Source organism: Silene latifolia, chromosome 9 (assembly GCF_048544455.1).
Source record: "Silene latifolia isolate original U9 population chromosome 9, ASM4854445v1, whole genome shotgun sequence".
Taxonomy (NCBI): domain Eukaryota; kingdom Viridiplantae; phylum Streptophyta; class Magnoliopsida; order Caryophyllales; family Caryophyllaceae; genus Silene; species Silene latifolia.
Window position 1 is genome coordinate 117,919,524 of NC_133534.1, and position 16,962 is coordinate 117,936,485.

Genomic DNA, 16,962 nt, shown 5'->3' on the forward strand with positions numbered 1-16,962 from the left:
TTCCTCCACGTGATTAGTATAAATAGGAGCCTTCGCTCCTCATATTTCTCACGCGAGTGTCCGCCCTTCTCTTCTCCCTTTGCATTCTAGACCACGCTCTTGCTTATTGGCACCTACGTGCTTGAACTTTAGACCACGTAAGCTCGGATCTTTCTGACTACCAGCCTCGTTTGCATGACCGACCAATTTGACCAACTCCACCATAATCAACATAATAAATCTTAATCGTTTTCCTCTTACGAGGGCACATTCGTTACATTAGAGTTGAGCTTCACTAAACATAAACTTAGTTCATCTCGTTTCGTCAAACATGTAAGTCTGAGGGCATAAATCCTTCTTTGTTTATTGTTATTTACTTTTTATAATCATATTGTAAGGTTTATGTCGAAAGTACTTCTAAAAACCGATTTGTAAAACCATGTTTAAAACCTTGTAGAAGTAGTCAAAGGCTTGTTCATTTTCATGATAAGGGTCTTGCATAGACCCTTGCGCATTGTTGTAATCCGAGTCGGAGTGTTGACAAGGATCCATCAAGCCTTGGTCTAGAGTCATAGCATTCTCATCGTAGGGATTAACCAATCCCTCAAATTCATTGTCCCATAAACTATACACTTCATTTGCTTTCTCCCCTATGTTGGGTGGATCATGAGTTGACAAGAGCGACTCTCCTTCTTTGTTATCATGGCCAATGAGGCCTCCATCTATACTTGTCATGGGTGAGCTTTGCAAGCTCTCATTCTTGTTGTGAAAAATTCCATGCTCTCCGAATAGAGCCATTTCAACATCATCAATATCTTTCTTCCAATTGGGCGGTGTATCTTTGCACTTCTCTTTGAGATTTCCATCTTTCCCTTGTTGTTTGAACTGAGATTCCATCTTCTTCTTGTCACCCTCCCGAGTATAGTGATCAACCATAAAGCATGGCTCAAACAAGTTGGGAGCTCTCATAGACTTATCAAGATTGAAGGTGATTGTTTCATCACCTACTTCAAGTGTGAGTTCTCCATGTTTCACATCGATCACCGCTCCGGCGTTTTGTAGTAATGGTCTTCCTAGAATGATTGGAATGTTGGAATCCTCCTCCATATCAACAATGACAAAGTCCACAGGTATGAAAAACTTTCCAACTCTCACGGGTACATATTCCCATACCCCTAGTGGTTTCTTTGTTGACTGATCTGCCATTTGTAAGGTCATGTTGGTGCACTTGAGCTCCCCCACTCCTAGTCTTTCACATACCGAGTATGGCATGACACTCACACTGGCACCTAGATCACATAGTGCCTTGTTGATTGTGGTATCACCAATGGTACATGGAATGGAGAAGCTTCCCGGATCCTTGAGCTATGCAGAGGAATTCCCTTGAAGAATTGCACTACTCACCTTTGTAAAGACAATGGTTTCCAACTTTCTTATGGACTTTTTCTTGGTGAGGATAACTTTCATGTATTTCGCATAGGCCGGAACATGGTTGATTAGCTCCGTGAATGGTATAGAAACCTCTAAGTTCTTCACAATCTCCACGAACTTTCCAAGTTGCTCATCAAACTTGGGCTTGGCTTAGCGACTTGGGAATGGAAGTCTAATCACAATAGGCTCTTTCTCAATTTCTTTGACCTTCTCTTCATTTCTCTTCTTTGATGAGTCATTGGTAGTTGTCTCTACCACCTTAGGATTTCTCCTTAGTGGTTCAATCACATTACTTTGCTTGTCATTCTTCTCAACAATATCTTCTTCAATTGGCATCTTTGGTCCCTCATATCTTCTACCACTACTCAAGTGGATAGCATTGATGGTCTCCTGTCTTGTGGGAGGATTACCTTGAGGAAGTAATTGTCCCTTTTATCTTTGGGAGCTAGAAGAGGCCAACTGAGACAATTGAGTCTCCAACATTTTGGTGTGAGTAAGGATATTGTTGATGGTAGTGTCTTTGGCTTGGCTATGCATTTGCATTTGAGCAAAGAAATCTTATTGGCTCTTTTGCATTTGGTTTGAACATCGAAAGCTTAGTCATTGGGTTGATTGAAGTATGGTCTTTGAGTAGGATTTCGCATTGGGGGTGGTGTGTATGTGGGTTGAGGGTTTTGGACATTTTGGCTCTTGTATGAGAGGTTTGGATGGAATTTGGTATTCTCATTGTATTAGTTGGAATAAGGGGTGCCATTCTTGTGTGCTTGGAAAGCCTTTACTTGTTCATTTGTCCCCCTACATTCGTGTTGATCATGTCCCAAGGTTCCACAACTCTCACACACTCCATTTGGGATTGAGGATGTTGCCATCATATCATTGACATGTTGTTTGGGTGATTGGAAAGCTTCATCAAGCTTGGCCATGGCCTTCTCAATCTTCAAGTTTATGGTGTCGATAGGAGCACTTAGTTGAGCACCCAATTGTGTGATGGAATCCACCTTATGCTTTCCTCCCCTAGTGGCTTTTCTTGGCCTACTATATTGGGAATTATGAACCGCTATGTCTTCGATTTTAGCCCATGTTTCGTTGTCATCAACCTTGGTGAATCTCCCGTTAGAGCCCATATTAAGCACATTTCCGTGAGTCTTCATATAAGCCATTCCAAAACTATTGGACGAGGAACCACTCGCTTAGTCTATGGTAAGGACAAGAGCGACATGTATCCTTTAATCTCTCCCAAGCATCATATGGAGACTCTTCATCCCTTTTCTTGAACCTGGTGATTTGGGCTCTCAACATGTTAGTCTTCTCCGGAGGATAGAACTTCTTGTAGAAAGTAAGTGCTAACTTCTTCCATGAATCAAAATTCCAAGGGTAGCCTTGTCTAGGCTCTTTAACCATTTCTTTGCAGCTCCGATCAAGGAAAAAGAAAACAACACCCATCGAATTTGGTCTTGGGTTACCCCGGTGTGGACATGGCCCACCTGCGTATGCCCAGCCGGTCTGTGGACAACGGCAGCGGTCTTTTTTAAACCCACGCTCGGCGGCGTAAAAATGCTTTCGACCAGATCGTTTTAGATCGATCGGTTTCGTCTCGGAAAGGGTCTCAAAACGATCCGAGAGATGTTCGGTGTCGCCACCAAGCATTTGTGGGATGCTTGGAACCTGTTCGAATCCACTTTATACCTGGGTCAACCAAGGCAAAAAGAGGTGTTTGACATAGGTACTAAAGATAAGGAGTCATCCCTCTTTAGCATCCTATCACTTGAATGACTCTCGTACGCCCTGGATAAGGTCGTCCACTATCCAAAGTTTCTACGTAAAAGGTGAAGGTATGTATTGGGAAGACCTTTAATCGAACACCCAATCCCGCCCGCAGTAGCGGCCTCTACTGATCGATCTTGGTCGGTTAAATGCAAAAAGTGATAAAACGGGTAAATGCATGAATGCGCATCCACTAGTTTGAACATAACATGTGAGATTTCTATGTCGGTTTGTTTAATCCAAGTATCAAGTATTTGATGTCGAGTTGGATTTAATGTTGATTTGCATGCAAGACGGAAATTAAGCATCCATTTACCAAATTAGGTTTATGGTGCATAACGTGATCCATTTGTTTTAATAAGGCGTTTTGCAAATGTGAGATAAAATGAGCAGATTCGTCATCTGATCCGTCCTGTATTCGAGTTAATCGAAGTCGGGATCGTCCAGGACAAATGATAAAATAGAAACAGATTCTGCATTAGGCAGCTATAAGAGGCGCGAGTCTGTTGGCGATACAAATGGGTCTGCCCTGGTTTGAAAATGGAAAAATAAGTGTCCTATTTAGGCGCGGGTCAAAAGACGATGGAATACGTCTTACGACCATTGAAAAAGTTTGTAGAATGTATTGAAAAATGGGTGTTTAAACCTATTTTGATTTGAAAAGGCCGATTAGGCCGCTTTTGTGCTAATTTGAAGAACGAGACTTGATTAGTCGTCATTGTTTAGACAATACTCGATGTCGGGTTCGGTTTTGCAAGCTTGACATGAATAGTTTTGAAAATGATTATGAACTAATTGTTTTAAGTTTATTTGTTTATAATTAGTCAACATTCATCATCGTACTCGAGTTGAAATTCGACATGGTATGTAGAACCAAGGATGACTTTGTGTTGGTGACTAATACATTTGTTTTAAAAATGTAAAGAAATGAAAAAGGCTTTAAAATACCCTTCAAAATGTAAAGAAATGAAATAAAAGGCTTTAAAATACCTTTTTCAATGTAATTAACAAATATTATCACCGATACACGGATTAAACCGCCATGGTATTAGGAACCAAGGGTGAAAAATGTTTTATGGTTAAAAACTTGTCATAAAAATGATTTGAAATATTTGAAATGGTAAAAACCGATTACAAATATGAAATGAAAATAAAGGGAAGAAGACACCAAACACGGTTGGATTTAGGTTGAGCAGGGGGCTTTAGGGACGAGCCTATGTGCTACATAAGTAGCCACTACCTCAACAAAAAATCCGGTTTTGGCTCATTCAACCCATGTTTAGACCATGTTATGCATGATTTAGCATGTTATAGTCATGAAAAAAATGAAAACATGATGAAAGAATATTTTTACACCCTCATACTTACATGCTAGGATTGAGACGAGAAACCGACGAAAGTGTATGAACTTGTTTCGCAGGAAAACTCGATTTGAAAACCGTTTTAGTAAGTAAGAGAGTGTTTTTTTAAGTTTAGTGATATAGTGTAGTGGCCGAGATGGTCAGTCAAGTGGTTTAATGCACGATGACGGTACCAAACAATGTGTAAGGCTTATGTTTACAATCGGTAGGTCGTAAACACGTGTCGGTTTGTGACTTGAGAAGTCGAGTCTAGAATTTTAGGGAGAAATTAGGGGGCGGACACTCACGTAAGTCTCATATGGTGGCATTTGAGGGGTATTTATAGTAAAATGAGTGGTTGTGTGTGTTTTGAGCGACGTGGCCACATAGGCTGCTTAAAGAGGCGCGAGCCATCTTGCACGTCTTCGAGGTATCTTGTCGTTATCACACGAGTGAAATCATGATTTGTTCTATCCTAGAATTTGGAAGAACTTGATTTGTACTTGACCATTTAAGATTTCGGGAAACCTAAACATGGAAGCATTTGGAAAGTTTGTTTTTTGTGTTTGACTCGGTTTGACTCGTTGTTGGAGCCGGGATTTGAATTTTGAGTCGGGTTTTGGTCCGGTGTCGGTTTTGACTCTAGTTTGTGTCATTGCGACCTCGTCATCATGCATTAAACACTCAAGGTACTTTTGAAAAGTTTTGTTTTCGAAATCGTTTTAAGTTTTCCGACGTATAGTTGTACACAAACTGTCATTCAAACGCTGCGATTCCTAAGCATGTTGTAGTCCGATAATAATCGAGTGTTTGTTAGAGACTCAACAGATACTGGGTATCTACAGAGCCCCCACTTTGACTGAGGCTTGGACAGGGCGAAAGTCAAAGTAGAGCCCCCAGGTCAATCGAAGATTACAACTTTGAGACCGTAGCGACGTCGAGGCGCCTCGAAAGGATTCGGGCCAAGGTCCTGCCGTCGGGAAGGGCGAGACCAAGGCGACTCGAGGGTACGAGTCAAGGACCTATCATCGGGAATAGTTTAGAGTCTATCGACTGTCCGTGTGGGTCGTTTAAATTATGTTAGACTACGTACAGAGGCTCGCTAGCCATAAGAAGGCGTCATACCTGAGGCATCTTCGGGATATGTCCTTGAGTCGTTTCTTGTTTGCCTATAAAGGCTCGCCAGCTGTGCTGTGTATATGAAAGGGGCTCACCAGCCGCGGTGCGTATATGAAAGGGGCTCGCCAACCGCGGTGCGTTGTAAGGCTCGCCAGCCATATTGAAGGCCAATTGATTGACCGTGGGGAAATAGCCGTGTTGGATGGGCTTATTTTGGGAAGTTATTCGAATTAGCGGGCTTCGTGAGGAAGCCTCTTATATTTTGGTTTGGAATATCGGTGTTTGTTTTGAGTGTTCGTGCTGCCAGAAAGGGACAGGTTTGTTAGTCTGGCCACCGTGGTCGGCGGTGATTTTTGAATCTCAAAGAGAGATAGCGGTTTTTATTACCGTTGGTTTTGTAGGAAAGGGACATATGTGTATTCTGTCATTTGATGTGTGTTTGGGGAGGATGAATTTAATTTCGTCTTCCCACGATTTGAGATTGATGAGTGTTGTTGAAAAATTTGTGAGTATAGTGGGTTTGACTCCTGCTATTAGTTTTGTTTTTGACAGATGGGGGATTTTAATGCCGCCATCGAAATTTCAAAAACAGTGAATTTGAGTTTCACTCTTTCATGTCTGAAATGACGGTTTTTATTGCCGTCGTTGAAATTTGAAGAAAATAGTGAATTTTGAATTTCACTATTATCGTTTTTAAAATGACGGTTTTTATTGCAGTCGTTGAAATTTGAAGAAATAGTGAATTTTTAATTTCACTACTATTGTTTTTGAAATGACGGTTTTTATTGCCGACGTTAAAATTTAAAAAAATAGTGAATTTTGAATTTTACTATTATTGTTCTTGAAATGACGGTTTTTATTGCCATCGTTGACATTTGAAGAAATAGTGAATTTCACTATTATTGTTTTTGAAATGAAGGTTTTTATTGTCGTCGTTGACATTTGAAGAAATAGTGAATTTTGAATTTCACTATTATTGTTCTTGAAATGACGGTTTTTATTGCCGTCGTTGATATTTGAAGAAATAGTGAATTTTGAATTTCACTATTATTGTTCTTGAAATGACGGTTTTTATTGCCGTCGTTGATATTTGAAGAAATAATGAATTTTGAATTTCACTATTATAGTTTTTGAAATGACGGTTTTTATTGCCGTCGTTGATATTTGAAGAAATAGTGAATTTTGAATTTCACTATTATTGTTTTTTAAATGAAAGTTTTTATTGCCGTCGTTGATATTTGAAGAAATAGTGAATTTTGAATTTCACTATTATTGTTTTTAAAATGACGGTTTTTATTGCCGTCGTTGAAAATTTGAGGTTTCTGTGGGAAATTGGGCCAAAGCCCAAAATTTCGCTGAACAAAGCGAAGGAACACCCCATTGAGGCGCAAGTCCTTTGGCGATAGAAGGGAGCTTTCCTATTTTTGTAGAAAAGACGCGAGAATGGGTAGCTCTCCATTCTCACTAGAAAAATCGCCATTTTGGGTCTTCTTTGTTGCTTGAGTTCGTGCCATTGCCAACATGTCATCTCAAGGTATGTAAATCCTCTTGAGTCCATTTGAATTTGTTGGCCTTTTTGTTGATTGAATTAGGGCAGAACCATAAACCCTCAAAAATCGAATTGGGCGTTTTTGATTAAGCCATTTTCGAGTGAAATTGATCATTGCATTCGGTTAGAAACCTATTTAGGAGTATAGGGTGCTTTTAGTTTGCATTTTGGTCCCCGTTCCCGCTCCCTATGCTTGAAAAACGTGAATGAGACGAGGAAACCGTCTCTTTCACAATGTTAAGTTTATTTGCTTGAGTTTTGTGCCCCACTAGGTTGTATTGTAGTCGGGGAAGACCGTGTTTGCCATATTGAACCTTTGTTGGGGTATTGTGGGCAAAATTGGAATTTTTTTACCTTTTGCGACGGTCTTATGACTGTCAAAATAAGCGTCTGTTTGAACTCAAATTGAGTCAGTTTGTTTTAAAATGGACCTTAACGGTAGTTTAGGTCGCTTTGAGACGTGGTAAAATCACGTTGTTTTGTTGTGGTCGTATTGTGAAATTTTGACCTGTTTGCGCTCGAATTGGGGCAAAACTGCCTTTTTTGAGCTGAGGAAAACACCTCATTGTAGCGGGAATATGTTTTTTGCTTGTTGGCGGACCTTCTGTGGGTCTTGAGGTGCCGTTTTTGTTTTTGTTGTTGTTTTGTTGTTGTTGTTGTTGTTGTTGTTGTTGTTGTTGTTGTTGTTGTTGTTGTTGTTGTTGTTATTTTGACTCGTCTTTTGCTTGAAAAGAATTGCAAGTCGTTTTTTTTTGTGTGCGGTTTTTGTGAATTGTTTTGTTGTTATTGCCCTTGTCTTGTTTTGCAGGTTTTTATTTTTGGATTTTTTTTGGATCTGACCGTTTTGTCCCGTCGTAATGCCGAAATTTCGGCTGACGTTTTTTGTTTTGCCTTTGATTGCGGGGGAGTGTTCGGGGCCTACCGGGTCCATTGCTGAGACTTTGGAGGACCAGTTTGGGACTAGGCCGGTTAGTACTCCGGCGAGTGCGCCTGAGGCGGTGGTGGAGGACGTGTCCGAGGAGGAGGAGCCCACCGAGGAGGCTGTTAGAGTCGAGGGAGCCACATAGGTTCGTGAGGAGCCCGTTGTTGGGGCTGTTAGTGCTGAGGCTACGGGGGCTCGGGAGGAGCCCGTTGTTGAGGCTACTGGTGTTGGGAAAGCTCATACAGGGTCTGAGGCTGGTTCCTCCGGGAGGAGGGTCTTTAGGAGGAGGGGTCCTCGGACGACCAGACAGGAGTTGCAGAATGTCGTTAGGGTCGTTGAGAGGCCTCCTCCCCGTCGTGTGGTGTCTCGTGGACTGAAGAGACGTAGGGCGAAGATGGTTGAGGACGACGTTCACTTCGCAGGCTGGGAGGCTAGACGGGTAACAGCCCCGCAGGGGCTGAACCTGCGGGCGGCGCCTGCTTGGGCTGATGGTTTTGACGGTAGCCAGCTGTAGCTCCGACTAGATACTCACCTCTCCAACCGTGCACACGAGGGCCCGGTAAGTGTTACCGTTTTGTCGAGTTTTTGTCGTTTTTGACATTTCAGACCCGAATAGGTGTTCTGACATTGTTTGTTTTTTTTTTTGATCCCAGGAAATTGGTACCATGAGGACTTTCTCAGGCTTCTCCACTTGTCTTGGCTTCTACAACGTTCTACGAGCCGGTACGAGGGCGTTGATAGATAGGTCGGCTTTGGGGCCGTTTGTGGCTGCTTGGCGGGATATTCACAGCGCTTTGATTAGGTCGAACATGTGTCCTATCCGGGAAATGATGGACCGTTACTGGGACACGACGTCATCGTTCCACATGGAGTTCGGGGAGGTCAGTGTGACCTTAAAGGAATTTGCCATGATATCGGGCCTCCCCTGTGGGGAGACGCCCGTTGAGTTCCCGGAGACGCCGGAGAGAGCGTCTTCCCCCGCGGTTACCGGTTTGATTGGCAGTGCTTTGCCCGAACCCTCTGACATCGCTCCGTACTTGATCACGAGCTCATATGTGAGGGATTACTTCAGGGGGAGAGCGGTGGGCTACGCTCCGACGCCGTTGGCGAGTCCAGAGGCTGAGGTTAGAGCTGACGCGCAGGAGGCGCAATTGTGGTTGTGTTACTTCTCGGGTACAACGTACTTTGGTGACAAGGGTGAGCACTTGTCGACCAAGTTACTTCCTCTTCTTGCTGACCTCGACACTTGGGGTCAGTTTAACTGGGTTACGCCGGCTTTGGCGAGTTTTACCTGGTACTTGCATGCTGCGGTACGTCCGGAGGGGATGGGAGATGGTAGTTCTCCTGCTTTGGTTGGTCCCGACCTTATCTTGGAGGTGCGAGCGTTTTTGTAGTGTTTTGTTGAGTTTGATCTTGATTTTGAGTTTGATTTTGATTTTGATTTTGATTTTGATTTTGATTTTGATTTGCGGTTTGATTTTGGCAATTTTTTTAAAATTGGCTGATTTGTGTTTGCTGTGTTTGGTTACAGGCTTGGTTGTACGCTTACTTCGTCCCTCTACGCCTAGGGACTACTGGTGGCATTCCTTCGACTTACCGTGCCGTGAGGGCTTGGACAGTGGCTCGGAAGAAGTCGACTAAGTCGACATACGAGGACTGCAGGCGTCGGGTGATCGCCCTCCGAGTTGCTGACGTAAGTTGTTGCCTCTTACCCCTTTTGTTTTGTAGAAACAGATAGAGATAGGATGACTAGGTAGCTTAGAAAGCCCCCAGTTAGTTGATTAGCCCTTTTTCGAGCGTAGTTTGTCGGGTGGCCTCGGGAGCACTACACAGACTTTAAGGCCGCTGTAAGGGAGCGTTTGCGAACTTGCAGTTCCCGGCGTTTCTACCTTGAAACGGCGATCGAGCCAGTTTGGTACCTGGGCGAGCATTTAGCTCGTCAGTGCTTTACTGATACCTTCGTGGTACCGGTCGACCCGCCTAGGGTGTTGTTCCAGGAGTCGACACCCGACGAGGTTGAGGAGCACCTTCACGGTCAGCGAGGTAAGGAGTTGTGGTTGCCGGAGGTCGACTACGACACCTTCCGTCTGTTGAGGCTTGCCTGGTACCCGATCGAGGTATGTTTTCCTCTATTCTCTGTTTTCATTACCTCTTTGGATAGGAGGGGTTGTTACCTTATATGTGGACCCAAATTGTAGGGGTTCGATGCGTTGATAAGGGCCCAGCTCCCAGTTTTCCCTACAGAGACCACCTTTCAGGGGCCAGGGGCGAGGAGCTACAGTTGCACCTGCCAGAGACTGCGGTCGTTGAGGTGACCGACGCTGGTATAGAGTGGAGGTTGACTGTTTTGAGTGTGAGTTTCTGATCTGAAAACTCCTCCTCATTTGTGTTTTGCCTTGCATTGTATTGAAGGACCTTTCTGGTTGTAGGTGTCGGCCGCTAGTCATCAGTCTTTGTGGCTGATGGCTAACCGGTGGAGGGCACTTGCTGGTGACCTAGCTGCGAGGCAGTTTCGACTCGTACATGTACTTTTTGTAGGTTTTTTTTTGTGTATTGTGTGTTGCATTTCACGTTTTTAGATCTCAATGATCTGTATTGTGTTTTACAGGGTACTGCGGATCCGGCGGAACTTGCTCGGGTCCGGGCTGAGTTCGATACAGCCAGGTCGACGATAGAGGCCCAGGGGTTGGGGATTACCAGTCGAGACCAGGAGTTGAGGCATCGCGAGGACGGGTTTCGGAGCCGAGATGCGGAGATTGCCTCTCTCAGGGCTCAGTTAGTTGCGGCGTAGGAGCTTCGCGTCGCGATGGAGTACGAGACGTTGGAGAGTTCTCCGGAAAGGGGGCCCGTGCAGGAGGTGGTGTCTGCCTTGCCCGCAACTCCTCGTGAGATCGGGACTGGTCCGATGGGAGGCGCTTAGTAGTTATAGTTGTTTGTCCGTGTTTTGGACTCTTGTTTGTACATATTTACATTTTGCGTGAGGGGGTTTGTATATATGTGTTTTTGGATTGTGGTTTATTTGTGATTTTGGCTTTTTTGTGTTGTGTTTCGAAGAAGCGCTGTCTGCTGTTAGTTCCCCTTTGCTTCGCACTAGTTCCTGCATCGTTAGTGTAGAAAACTGGCAACAGGTAGCACATACGCATAAGCGTAAACACGTAAAAAAAGCGTTTGATTGAAAACAAAATTAACCATGATAACTCGAAGTTAAAATTGAAATTTGAAAAGAGTTTTTGACAATTCCGCAATAAGTCGTCACGTTTGGATTTCTCAAAAAGAATTGATTTGAAATTTGAGCAATTAACTCGTGATTGGAATTAAATTGCATCGAAGTTTGTCGGAATCGATTTGTAACTCGAAATATCAAAAGTCAAACCGCCAGGGGTGAATTTTAAAAACAGATTTTTGCGAGTGTATTTGGTTTGATTTTTTGTGAGATCAAGACTCGGATTTGCGAGAGCTTGAAATTTTGAAGAAAGCTGGCGTCGTGTTATCAATTTTCGATTTTTGTGGAAAAATGCGAAAAAGCAAAAATTTTTCGGAACTTCGACTGGCATGGAAACGATCCGTCGCGGATTGGGGCGACTAGCCCTTCCCCCTAAAAAAAGAAAGAGAAAAACCCATATGTTTAAAGTTGCGTTATGGAAACCGTGCCGGATTTTGTAAAACGCGAAAACATTGAAATGTGAGTGTGAGAAAACACAAAACATCCTGGATAGGCCCGAAGAGGCGCGAGTCTTGTGGCGGGAGGTTTGAGGTGTCAGGAAGAAACACAACTTGAAAGGGACAATTCAAGGTGGGAATCCTGAGGAACTGCACAAAGAGGCGCGAGCCTACCGGCGATAGAAGTCGGCTTCCCTTTTTTCGGAAAAAGGCGCTGATTGTTTTGTATAAATAGGGACGTTTGTGTTTCATTGTTTCATCATCCGAAACACAAAAAACATCTCTACAAAAACCTTTCTTCTTATTCCAAAAAAATTATTCATGGATGCTATCGAAAATGTGTTGCGACAATGGTGTCGGGATTTGTTGCCTCCAGAGAAGTATCAACTCGTTGTCATGGGAGTTGGTCAATTTTCGGTGCTTCGTCAAGTCAAGGTGCAATCCTCGTTTCTTGAAGCATGCTATCGATTTTGGGATTCGAAACATCATGTTTTCGTTTTCCTGAAAGGCGAAATATGTCCTCTTGCCGAAGAAGTAGGTGCCATTGGTGGGTGGCCGGGTTGTGTTCTGGTGCTTCCCCTGACTCGGTTGTGTTATAAAGAGAATTTTCGTTCGATGTTGGGCTTGTCGACAAGTCAAGTCAACTTTCTCCTCGCTCCTCATGGTGTGGATATGTTGGCTCTTATCAACATTTTCTCAAACCGGTTGGATGTTAATGTCTTGGAGGTGGCTAGGAGAAGGGCTCTTGCCTTTTGCCTAGTACATGCATACCTCTTTGTTGATGCCTTGAAGAAGGAGGGGCTAAAATGCTATGGTAGCATGACCCTTGTGCATGTGGTTGAGCAAATGGAGCATGGTAGGGATCCATCATGGTTGGTGCTTACAAGATCATCCATGCTTTGGACAAGAAGGACTCTTGTGGAGAAGCTCCCTTGTTTGGATCTCCAAGGATCCTCCAAGTATGGCTATTGAAGAGGCTAAGGTATGTAGAGCCTTCGGCCGATTCTTCTTCTTATTCCTTACGTCACCTTATTATGAGGAAGAAGTTGTACTCTGATAGTTTTGCATCCACTGAGGCCTATTGGACCGCGAGATTGGTGGAGGAGGGTGGTCCTCACATCCGTTGGATAGTGCCATGGTGGCACTTGAGGTTCTTCACGGGGTTGCCCGCTCCGGTTGCTAGTTCTTGCTCCTTGATGGTGGTGGGTTTGAAGGTTGCTTCCTTCATTTATCCCGAAAGGCTCATGAGACAAATGGGGCGTTAACAAAAGGTGCCCGCCAAAGATACTCTCGTCCAAGAGAGTGTTTTTCGAAACTCCGAGCTTGTGGAGGTCTTCAAAAGATGGTGGGCCACTCGGCCGCTTTGGGAGGTACCAAACCCTGTTGCCACGACATGGGTGACTCCCGCTTATGTCAAGTGGTCAAGAGCCCAAACCATGGAGGAGAGGTTCAAATCTCCTAAGGACGAGGTTGTTGACTTGAAGTATAGAGAGGTTGGCAAGGCTAACCGTGCCTTCTTTGATGATTTTGTTGATTGAGTTAGCCCGAATGTGATGAGGCCACCAAAGAGGAGAAGCTCGGGTCCTAAAGATGTAGTGGGCCGTGTATGGGCTCATCTTGGGCCGAGTATGGGGTCATGCAAGAGACCGGAGGCCGTCGCCGTTGTAGATCCGTTGAGGATCCGTTCCGAAGAGGAAGTTCATGCTAGGCGGGCCAATAAGAAGAACAAGGGGAAGATGTACCCCGAGGGAAAAGGCAAAGGTAGAATGGAAGAATGAAAATTTCCATTACCCATTTTATTATTATGTTGCATTAGTGTTGTGAGTTTTTATTATGTTGTAGTAGCTATGTATTGTGTGTTTTGTGCTAGTTTTACTATGTGAGGTGTCTTAGTCGACACCTTAGCTTTGACAAGTTGCAGACTTGCCGAGCTTTATTTGTTGTTGAATTTGTAATCCTTCTCATTATTAACTAAATAAGAGGATTGCTTGTGTTAAAAGTGTCGTGAACGCTTGTGTTTTGACAGGGATTTTACTGAATAAGAGCTTCCTGCCAGGGATTTATGTGTAGGGTGATCTAACTCAAACAACTCTCCTGACTAGTATTGTTAAATAAAAGAACAAATAATAAATAACGACACAAAAGATTTTATACGTGGAAAAACCCTGGGAATAAGGGAGAAAATCACGGGCACCAAGCCAGGGGTGATTGTTATTATGATCTTTGACAGCCTGACAGAGTATTGGTATATCAGGCGTGACAGGCTAAATTATATTTCTTAAGAATACCAGAATGTAAGTGAGAGTAAGAGTGTGTTGAATGTCCTTTCTGATTTTGTCTTCTCTTGCATTTATATTCGTTTTCCAAGTCCCTTTTCTGCTGTTTAGGGTTTCCTGGTAAATAAGGCTTGTGCCCCTATTTATCCGGAGGTGGTTGCCATTTATCTAGCCGTTGCTTTTGACTATTCTCCATATCTTTTCCTTCTGAATTGGTATTCCTTGTTTGTAGGGAGCATATATAAACTGCTTGGTTGTTGCCTGCCATGCTCGTTCATCGTTTGTTTTATACCTGACGTGTTCTCCTTTCAGGCTGCTGGTTAGCTATTTCCTGCCTTACATCAACTCATGTTTGGTGCCTATACATAATTGATAAATGCCTGGTTTCAGGTGTCTTTTGCTTGGAATTTGGTTTTGGTTACTGCCTTGCTTATGTCACGTCAGGCAGGATAATTCTGGGCCCAATAATTGCCCCTAATATGCTTATTCCATTATTAGGTCTGGCCAGGAATAAGGAGATAAAAATTTGCGGCAGGCAAAGAATTGTGCAAGAATCTTTTATCGGATCAGAATTTGTGTTTGATTCAGCTTCTTGTAACGGCTATTTGTCATAAATAGGGTAGGTTCACAAAACCCTAGGAGAGTCATGATTAGCCTTAACCACTTGCTTTCCTAGCCGTTTTAGATTTGCGGCTATAAATACATTGCCTTCCCGTGTTTTGTCTTCATATTCCAATCTCTAAATTTCTTCTTTCTCTTTCTAAAATTCCCTCTTTGCAAAAAATCATTTTCCCGGAAAAAAATAAGATATGGCTGGTGGTAGGAGAAAGAAGGCAGCTTCCAAAGCTTCTGCTGAGGCTGAGATAGTTCCTGTTGAGGTAGAAATGGTTCCTGCTGCGGCTGAGAAAGTTCCAGATGTTATTCGTGAGGATGATGTGGTGGAAGTTGTTGCTGCCCCAGAGATTCTATCCATGTCATATAAGGGGGTTGAATATACTCATGTTAATGCATTGGCAGCCTCTTTCCACGAAGCCAATCAGCTAAAACCGACCTTTGAGCATTATATAAAGGGTAGGGCCTCATTCCTAGTGGAGCTGAAGTTTGGATCCCTGAGAGTGGTCCAGTCAGGGCTAATTGGGGTAGTCCTGGCCGGTTCTGTATTTTTGAATGGGCAGTCAGGGGTGGATGTCGGCTTCCCGTTTCTCCTTTCACGAGTGAGGTGATCAGGGCTATCAGGGTTCCCCCATTTCAACTCATGCCAATGGTCTGGAAGATTGTCCATTCAGTTGAGCACTTGTGTTCTAAGCATAAGTTGGTTATTACCCTGGATGACTTCAAGAACGTCTATCACTTGAAGAGTCATTCTGCTGGAAGGTTTAACTTTCGAGTCAGGTTGAAGATGGCTCACCTGATTACCAACCTTGATTCAGGGGATGACAAGGGATGGGCTCAAACCTATATGTTTATCAAGGCTGATTCAATTGCCTCTGACCTGGACTATCTCAACTATCCAGTTGTTGAAGGAGGTAACTTTCTTTTCTATTGTATTTTGGTTTGGCAGTGATATATTTTGAGAAATTTACATACTTTGCCTTTGTTTCTTGTATTAAACGACTGGGTGAACAATCATGATGCTGAGGGGTCGGCTGACTGAATAGCAGCATTCATGGCGTTGCCAGAAGAGGAGAGGGCGTGGCCTGCCTGTCTAGGGCAAGCCTCTATGCCTCGTTTGAAGAAGGCCAAATTGAGTACGTATAAGCCAGTAAAGAGTGCTAAGGCTTCAGGAGCTTCTTCGTCAGGGAGTAAGTTTTTGCTTTCTTTTGTCTTACTGTTTCCTGTGTTGGACATGTGTTTATATTGCTGATTTAGGGCCTCGTCGTGCAGCCACCAGGGCTTCTGCCAGGATTGCTAGCTTTGGTTTGTCCTTGGTGATAGCAGGGGTTTCTCTGATCGCAGGGGAGAAGTCTAAGAGTAGTGAGGCCACAGGGAGTGATAGTCTTTGTTCGGATTCGGAGCCTGTGCGGGAGAGGTTGATTGGTGTCGCCTGAGAAGGTTGTGGATGAAAGTGATCGTCCTGAGAAGAGGAAAAGAGTAGATGAATCTTCAGGAGGGGTTCATGAGGTCAGGGGGGTTAGGGATCGACTGGATGAGGTTCAATTTGCTAAAGAACAAATCCAGGCCCAGGCTTTTATGGTTGACGATCCTTATTATCGATCGATCAGCAGGATTCTTCCGCCCGTGCTTTGGCCGCTATGTTTCGTACTAGGGACTATCGCCAACTGATCACCATGCTTCAGGAGGTATATATTTTGTCTGACTTTGTGTGGGTGTTTTTGTGTGTTTATTTGTTTTTGTTTTGTGGCTTAGATGGGTGTGTTTTCTTTGTTAGAATGTAAATGACATGCTGAGGAGCGCTTGTCAATTGGATTTAGTCCACAGCCTGAAAAATACCCTGGATTGGGAGGTAAATATTTTGAAAAAAGATACTGCAAAGTTTAAGGCTGAGTTGGAGGTGTCTAAGGCTGAGAATCATTCTTTAAGGGAGGATAATGAGGCAGGGAAGGCTCGGTTGGTGGTTGAGTCTTCTAAGCTGAAATCTGCTCAAGATGATCAGAAAGCTCTTCAGGCCAAGTTTGATACTGTCCAGGAAGAGTTAAAGGCTGAAAAACAGGCCATGCAGGAGCAGTTGAAAGTGAATGAAGAATTAGCTGTGGAGAGGGATCTGAATCAGGCCAGTTATAAGGATGCTGCACTTTATTTCTTCGGCAGGGATCGTGTGGATGCCATGAAGGAGCCTGTTGAAGTCAGGCCTTTTTGGAATCCTGACCAGGAGTTGGCTAACCTCAACACTACTTACCCTGAGCTCTGCAAATTTCATGCTGATGAGGAAGTGGACTCTCCACCATCCAAGGAAAAAAGTGG